The following is a 9,680-nucleotide window of genomic DNA, read 5'->3' on the forward strand; positions in this document are numbered from 1 at the left end:
CTTCCCTTCTATTAGCCTTTTTATGTGGGAGTATTTTGTTAGGCTAACTTAGGTGGTGGTTTTGCCTCGTTGCCCTCAGAAGTATGGTCATGGTCTAGTCACATTGTGGTCACGTCCCCGTTGACAGATCATCTAGAGCGCACCAACTACACAGGTCACTACCTTGTGGTAACTAGTGAAGCAGATGCAGGCTGGGTGACAGTAATCACGAAGTCAGCTATGCTAACAGGTAAGGAACCAAGATGTCAATCATCTACATGTATATGTTTCCTAAAAATCCTTTTCTGTCTCTCCCACCGTCAAAGGTGGGATTCAGCTATATATATATCTGACCGGTAAGTTTCATGAACAAAGTGATATTGTTAAGATACAATAAAGTTTGTTCATACTTACCTGGCAGATATATATATTTAAAGTACCCACCCACCTCCCCTCAGGAGACAGTGGAGATAGAAATCTGGTAGAAAATGGGAATGGTTCCTGATACCCGCCTCCCAGCGGCGGGAATGGGTACTAAACCACCTACTCCCACTAACGTGTGTCGTAAGTTTTTAGAAATTCTGTCGGACTTCAGAGAATACAGCTATATATATATCTGCCAGGTAAGTATGAACAAACTTTATTGTATCTTAACAATATCATTTCTTGTTACCATGTACACTAATATACACTTTATTTACAGGTTATATTTTGCATTTTTTTATTAATTTAGGTATTGAATGGTCCAAATTGTTGTAATATTTCATTGTTTATAGGTCAATTTAGCTTTATTATGAAATTTACTGGGGTGTTTTTGGAGGGCTTGGAACGGATTAGCCATTTTACATGTAAAATGTGGTCCAAGATACGAAAACCTCATGATGCTAGGGCGCCTCGGAACGGATTAATTTCGTATCTCGAGGTACTACTGTACTGACGTATAGAGTTCAAAGGTAGCTAACAGTTTAGTTACAGTGGAACGAAAAAATATTTCCTTAAACTCTTGTAAAGCAAGTAAAATAACATAGGAAAATGTCAACGGCCATAGACTAACTCAGTTGGGCAAGGAAAACGTCAATGGCCATACTTTAACTCATTTGGGAGCTGATCAAAATGTTCGGTTGGGGCAAAGAAATGTAAACAAAGCCGCCATGTTTGAACTCCCCAACCACTATGGAGCGATATGTTCACTAAGGGGAAGATGGGGCCCTGGGGGGAGGTAAGCAGAGAAGGTATGAGTTGGCTAAGTGACGCAGGGTTGTTAGGTAGTGATATGGTGGATAACAACCAACTGCCCACTAAAATTTAACACTTGTACACGGAAATCAGCAAACCTTTGCAACACCAAGGCAGAATTGAGATAACGGTATACCAAGATAACTAACTAACAATAATATATTACGTGTAAAAACCAACAAGTAAGGCGTAAGTAAGTTACCTGAACCCCTTCTTTTGCTGGTCAAGTCTGCACTCTACCACAATGGAGGCAAAAGACCTGCTTCCTTAACAGGCCATGATCTTGACACAGCTGGATTAAAAGGTCATAATGCCCCAAGTAATATGACGAGAAATCCTTGTAACTTAGGTAACAATTGTTACAGGTTGATTGTAGAGTAGGGGCTCGGAGGAGCGGGAGGTTCCAGGGTTGCAGGCAGCCATGGCATCCAGATGATCAGTGGACATGGAGTAAGGTATAAAGGGAGGTATTGGCGGGAGGAAATTATGGGAGAGTGGACAGTATGAAACAAGGTAGGTAAGATGGGGTGGGGGAGTAAAAATGCACGGCTGATTGATATTGGTTGAGAGGGTGGAGGATTGACGGAAGTTAACAAGTAGTTAATGGAAGAAGATTATTGGTGTTAAGAGCAATAAAAAAACTGTCAGGAATGAAGCTAATGGCAAATGTGTAATAGATTTGCAATATCCATAAATGCACATATATATACATGTGTACATAAACATATAACAAACACGATTAATGGTATATACTACTTATTAATTAATGTTGAAACAACAGTTATACTAGTAATTAACACATATGAATATCAATTATACATTGTAAATCAATAGACTTATACATATACATAAATAATGAACAGGAATAATGGTATTTAGTGATATATGTTGAAACAACAATGATAGTAATTTACATGTATGGCTATATGAAGTTAGCATTGTAAATCAATAGGCTGCTATTGTTCTGCATGACAACCTAAAAAGAATATTATCATACTATAACCACTTAAAAGTAACAAAATTGAGGTTATCATAATAACATAATCCACCTGACGTACCCAATGTACAAGAATACATTATCTGACCGTGGGGCTCTGACCCCTGTACCCTCCTTAAAGAAAGGCAAACTTAAAAGAAACCTAGCATATAGGTTAGCATACTAACCTAACCAACCTAACCTAACCTAAAAAATGTGTTACTTGACCGGGGGGGCCTCTACCACCCTATACCCCCCTTAAAGAAAGGCAAACTTTAAGGAAGCCTAACATATAGTTTAGCATACTAACCTAGCCAATCTAACCTAACCTAACCTAGTACAAAGTGTTATCTGACTGGGGGGCCTCTGCCCACCCAATACTCCCCCTTATAGAAAGGCAAACTTAAAGGAAGCCTAACATATAGGTTAGTATACTAACCTAACCTAGTACAAAGTGTTACGTGACCGGGGACCGCCCTCCCCGTACCCCCCCTTATAGAAAGGCAAACTTAAAGGAAGCCTAACATTTATAGGTTAGCATACAAACCTAACCAACCTAACCTAACCTTGTAGAACATGTTACCTGACCCCTCTTAAAGAAAAACAAACTTTTAAAGGTGGACTAACATACAGGTTAGCATACTAACCTAACCAATGTAACCTAACATAACCTAGTACAGTGTTACCTAGACCTGGAGGGGGGCGGGCTCTGCCCTGTACCCCCCCTTCAAGAAAAACAAACTTAAAGGGAGACTAACATTATAGGTTACGATACTGACCTAATGCCAGGGGTGAACTCCCACCCCCCCGAAAGAGAGCATAAATTTAGGGTGACCAAAATAACATAACCCACCTACTTGCAAATTTAAATATATGTAAATAAGAATAATACAATATAATATGAATATTATATAAATCATATGAAACAAAAAGTAAGGGAAAACGTTAAAGTAATGGTTGGATAATGCATTGTAAATTGATGAAATGTAAATAGGACAAATGATGTATAAATCACGTAAGAAATAGCCCCAGACAACGTCCACACCAATTTCCAACTTGACGTTACCCAGAGAAATGTATTGAAGCGTCCTAAAACCGTCTTCTAGTCCCACCCTTTAGGAATTCTCCAGGGGCCTGCCCTCAATTGTAAGGCAATATCCTAAGCTATATCTGGAGAAATTATGAAGTGATTATACGTCATTGCACACAATAAGCAAATACTATGAGAAAGGGAATAGGAATAAAAGCTTGAAATAATATAACATGGTTATAAAACAAATATGGAAAAATAATACATGTAACTTGGTGCATGAATCCCCCCAAAAACCTATGGCAATGTAGGTTTAATATTTTGGCATGATTGGCTAAATACATGTACCCCCCCTAAAAAAAACCCTTTTTTTGCCTCACTTAGGAGTTGGTGTGTGGACAAAAAGCTCCCCTATAATATAGCACATGTACAATACAAGCGATATCATACAGTAATAGTAATAGGTGGATTTTGCGTATGTAACAGCTCAATTATTTTTTTTATCGCTTATTTCTGCATGTATTTCGTATTTTAGATGTCATAAATAAGAGGAAATAACACGGCAAAACCTTCCCCACTTTCCCGTCGGTCCCCCTTACTGTAGGATAGAGTTGTACGCCATAACTTTCCCAAGTGATTGCCCCACCCCAAACCCCGCATTCCCATCGGTCCCACTTACCCTAGGATAGAGTTCAAAGGTAAATTACAAGTTAATTACAGCTGGCCCAAAAAAATATTACTTTAAATTCTTGTTCAGGAGATAAAATTGTATAGTAAAACGTCAACTGGCATAGTCTAGCTCACCACGGAATAGTAGTATAGATCTACCGTCGGCTTTCCTGAGACATAGCCTAGACCTGTGGTTCCCAAACTTTTTCTGGTTGTTACCCACTTTTCATACAAGGTACTTGACTTGGCCATGGCCAACTGCCAAGCATAACCCATGTATGCATAGAATAGGGATGCACCGGTACCAAATTTTTGGCTGATACCTGTTATTTCCATATAAACACTAAATACTCTTATAAAAGAAATTTTAAGCAATAAGCAGTACATAATCTACATATTGCAATACACTCCCTGAACACCTGAATTAGCCCTGGTCACTGACCAGCCCGAACTATATCCCCACATGTTTACCCACTAAGTGGGTAATTTTAACTGTCAGCGTTACCAATGCTGCAGGTAAAATCTAGTCAAATGAGTTACCTGTGTTACCATTGGCAACGCTGCCACAAATACCGGCCACCAGTGGCCTTCCTCCTCAATTGTTTATTGTTCGCCATGCTGTGAGGATCAGTCCCACATCAGGCGAACTTTTGGTCATTTAGCCCGACCCCACTCAAAGAGTTTTCGTATTTTGGATGCAAATTATGACCTTGGATTGTTATTAACGTTTTTTTTCTCCTGTTTTACTTTGGATAGCTACTTTATACTCGCTATGGATAAGTTAGAAAATAAACGTCGTCGCCGTCTGCAAACGCCTCTGCTTCTGCTTCATCTACAGTTCGACGATCGAGCCTTTTACGACGATCGAGCCTTTTACGACAATCGAGCCTCCTACTGCGGGATATATTGGTGCTCATTGGCTCTGCATGCCCTTCAAGCGTAGGATGAGTACCCTCACACATGATCTACGTTCTTTTCGTTATTTCGTGTAGGAAGGTTCAGTGCAATACCAGTCAGAGATGTTTGTCTTGGTCAGGAGACAAGGAAACATTAGTTAGTTATTCTAGAAATTAGTGGACAGGTCATCATCTAGTATGTTAAGCATATTTCTAGCCTGACGAATATTTTAGCCAAAATAGAGATAGTGGTATTAGTAGTATAGTTTATTCTAATCGTTCTTTTTCAGCCCCCCTGCCTGTTCCAGAACCAGCTCTAACGGGTGCTGGGGGTAATGGAGAACCACAAGCCTCCGAGTGGGTAGGTTCTACCGGCCCCCCCGGCGCGGAGCAGGCAGTGTTGGCAGCAGATTCCCCTTCTCTCGATGTGTAAGTTCTCAGGATGATAAAAAATTAGGTCAGATACAGACGAGTATGGATAATAGGCTACATAGTGTTTAGGAAGAAAAGTGCAGGCTTCTTAGGGTCGGTTTTCTATTATAAGTAGTAGTTTTTAGAGCGACAGTGTCTTTAGAGCCTCTTTGGGTTTTTCCTGCTTCGAGTTCCTTGCATCAGAAGCTTTTAGGCCATGGTGGGTCTTTCAGATCTGGTTTCGGGTCTGTCGGGTTCTGAAGGGTTGAGTACTGCTCCTTCGTCTTTAAGTTTACTTTCCTCTACTTATACGATACGATAATTGTTAATATCAACTAATTCTCTGTTCAATGCATATTGACTTACGATAATTCAGTATGTAGAGAATCTAATAAAATTAACTATGGCTAGCCTAGTGTTCACGATGATATATCGTATGCATATACAGTAGCCTAGCCTAGCCTAAAGTATTCGCTGTACTACATATCGGTAGAGTGATTTTTATAGTGGCTAACGCCGTAGGTTTAAGGCATTCTGACTTCGGATAATTTAGTACAGGTGTAATTGAAAACGAACGAGAATCCGATCTTACGATAATTCAATATGAATGTAATCGAACAGAATGAAGATCAATTTCTGTCCGACTAAAGCATTATAATTGTATTATATTTATCATCATAATTAGCGTAGTAAAATAAACTCAGCTCGGCAACTCATTCACGCTGGAATCAGCTGATGACAAATACGGGTTTGCGTCGCCGTATCCATCTCATTCTGTCCTGATTGGCTAGCGTGACTAACGTAACAACTCTTCCTCACTTATGCCATGTTTGTACAAACGTCTTGAAGGAGACGTATTTTCAACTATGTTGACATTTAACATAGTCAATAAGGTATCTTGTGGCATATAATCAGATGTCAGATATAAGGAATTCGTATGTATGATGTCTTCATACGTTTAACAGACTCATTGCCGTCAGTAATTACATTGTGCTTATATTAATTACAGTTACAAATAATTACCAGTCGTATTATCAAATTACAGTGACAACTGAAATTAATATTAGGCCTAATAAAGTTAATTTAATTACCGTAAAATATTAATTTATTACTTTTCAATCAAATTACAATTACAGAAGCTTTGTCGTCAAACAGCATTGTTGTAAGAAGGCGTGGCTTAGACAGACAATGATGCCGGCTAGTCTGTTTCCTTGGCTCCAGATTCAACCATATCACTTGGTCTCGGCTAATGTTTTTGTTCCTAGTTAGCATATTAATGAATATCTGGATACTTAACTTGTGCAACGAAGTCATACTGTTCGTCTTACGATGTAATTTAAGGCCAAAATTTCACTAATACGTCTCATTGGAAGCTAGTTTTTCTCTCAGGTTATAGATGGCGTAAAATTTAGCGATTCCGTTCGTTTTCACTTGTTTTCTTAGGTATTATGAACCTTGCACTTTATATACTGTATTTTTTTTTGTAATGAGCTCTTTCATGCTATTACTTTTTTTTTTTTTTTTTTTTTTTTTTTTTTTTACCACGGCTGCGTTTGAATTCATACAAAAGCTTGGGACTTCTGTCCAGGTTGCTGATGCACGTAATTTGCCTTATCAGCTTCAGCTACATTTATAACATGAATACAGTAATTACCGTCGCACGCGGATGAATACAATAAAGTGAGGTTGCTATAGGATTCGATCGCATTAGCAACAAGTTCTCGTTCGGTTGTTCACAGCTGTACCTAGTTATATGAGTATATTATCATTAAGATAATATCTTTTTAACTTAGAAGAGGGTGCAATTTATGGAGGTGGAGATGTTTGACGATTGTAAGTCTCTCTCTCTCTCTCTCTCTCTCTCTCTCTCTCTCTCTCTCTCTCTCTCTCTCTCTCTCTCTCTCTCTCTCTCTCTCTCACTTTCCTGATTTCATATTCGCTCTTCATCCCAGACGATTGTAATTCCTCTCTCTCTCTCTCTCTCTCTCTCTCTCTCTCTCTTCTCTCTCTCTCTCTCTCTCTACTTTCCTGATTTCATATTCTCTCTTCATCCTATTTTCCACCCTCTCCTAACACTTGACTTATTATGCAACAGAGAGGTTTTTCTTCTTGTTACACCTTTTCAAACACTTTTCTGTCAATTTCCCTTCAGCGCTGACTGACCTCATAGGTCCCAATACTTGGCCTTTGGCCTAAATTCTAGTTTCAAACCCAACAATCTCGCTGTCTGAGGCACGATGCTGCCTATGCCAGCTGCGCGAGAGATATAGGAAGATTTATTTGCATGTAGTGCCGATTTTAAATACTAACCCCATCGTAAATCGAATTAACGCAAGTCAATTACTGTAGCTTCAATATGGACTATATTCACGATCACGTCTTAATAATTTTCCTGATTTTCTAATGTTTCTCAGATTATCGTGGAGAACAGAGTCGGTCTAGTATTCTCTCTCGCCCAGTTTTTGCTTAAAACTTATAATGTCTTTACACAATCTTCTTTAGCTGCTCATTCTTCGGACGTCGCTTCGGAGTCTTCTCCCTCATCCTGTTTTTTATTTGCCAATATCTCAGCAGAGCCAGAGTTTTCATTGTTTCATCCTGAAATTTGGAGATGATTTCATTTCAATCTCTCTCTCTCTCTCTCTCTCTCTCTCTCGGGGTCCTGTAGTTCTCAGGCTGCTGGTGTTGATGCTTCAAGGCGGTATCCGCAACTACGTATTTTCATCCTTACTTGTTTTGAGACGTAGTGTGTCCTCTGTAGTTCTTGAGGAGGCTACAGCAGTTTTGAGATTCATCTGCGCCATCGTTGACTGTATTGATACCGGTTGTCACCACCCACTCCTTTCATAGGGTAGTTAGTAATCTTCCTTCTTCGTTCCCATGTATATCTTAGGTGTGTGAGACGTAACATGCTTACAGCAGTAATTGCTGAGGTGCTATGGCCGTTGGCAGTTCGTTTGCATCGTAGTTAGCACCTTTTGTGCCCTCGGCCCCCTTTCTTAGGGTAGCTGGTAATTTCCTTCTGCGGCTCCCATTGCTTCCGCAGTTCGTAACCCGTTATTAAAGCACTATGTACCGCACACTTGGTTCTCCTCCTGCACAATGTCAGCGCTAGGTGCTCCGGTGGTTACTCGTAGTGACTTCTCTCTCTCCTTATTTTATAAACTTTTTCCTGCAGTTTTTCGGTTCCACCTTAAAGGGGTTTTCAAGGTGGGTTCGACTTTGATTCCGTGTCTACTGGGGGTACTTCTTTCCCTCACTTGCTCCGGACTCCAGTCTAGGTTTAGTATTGGTAACGGGGGTTAGTTGGATCGCGTTTTGCGACCTCTTCGCTCTTAGGTGTGTGGCTCGCCTATTGTCGTCCCGGTCTCGTGTCATTGTCACTGGTGAGTGTGGAGTTTCACAGTTAAGTGAGACTGGTTCAAGGTTAGGTCATCGTCTTGGTTGATAGACGTTTGGCGCAACAGTATGGGAGTGACTTGCATGGGTGGGCGTTCATCACCAAGCCCAAGGTATATTCTGTTCAGGTGTAACGTTATCGTCACTGGGTAGTGAGGGTATACGCAGTCGAGTGACTAACTCTTACAGGTTTTGCGGAACTGGTGACAGACAGTTCGCTCTTGTGAGTGGGTGGACAGCGGTCGGACAGCAGGGGTTACATTATGATGTCTGGGGGGAGTTCGGGTTGCGCAGTCGAGTACGACTTGCACAGGAGTTTATCATCTTCTTGTTGGTATATCGTTGCACAATCGGATCGGTAGGCTCAGATATGATGGGATCTTGTATGTCGTTTGGTATCGAGCAGCCAGGCGTAGTAGGTTCCGGGTTTTGGGTGCTGCTCTTGTCGGGGTTCGGCTTTTCTCCTTTTTTCCTGTTCCAGTGTGGCCGGACAGGTCTGACAGAGGATGGATACCTTTGAAGAGAGACTCGTTTGCTAGTTGTGGGTTTTTTTGTTTCTCCGGCGAAGGAAGCGAGTATAACGGATTGTGGACTTTGTCCATTCTCTCTTTCCGTATTCCAGGCTCCAGAGGGATCTCAGTTAATTCAAGTAATGTTTGATACGTTGTATTCAACCAAACCAGCAGTCTCTCAAACATCAAGTAGGGTAGTCTGGTTTCGGCAAGTCGGGCAGTTTTTGGGGAAGGACTTAAGCTAGCATCATTTTCTGTATGAGGTAGCGGGTCCTCTGCTGGAGTCCGACTTCCGGTTTACGAGTCAGTTGAGGTTTTTCTATATTGGGTTCCTTCACTGATTCGTGTGGTAAGGGTTACGGATCATGAGGCTCGTATTGGAGGACACCTTTCACAGCCACTCTGTGTGGATGTGGTGAGAGTTGATGGGTGTTTCTCTGAGCCTGGCCTGTTTGATAACCTCTTCACTTTGGTTTCGAGGGGGTTTACATACCAGACTAACATTTCTGAGGTTATGCTATGTTCTTGGCAAGGAGAGGAGTGACTATTGTTAAATCATTGCCTCAGCGCTA

This window comes from Macrobrachium nipponense, chromosome 32 (genome assembly GCF_015104395.2).
Source record: "Macrobrachium nipponense isolate FS-2020 chromosome 32, ASM1510439v2, whole genome shotgun sequence".
Classification (NCBI taxonomy): domain Eukaryota; kingdom Metazoa; phylum Arthropoda; class Malacostraca; order Decapoda; family Palaemonidae; genus Macrobrachium; species Macrobrachium nipponense.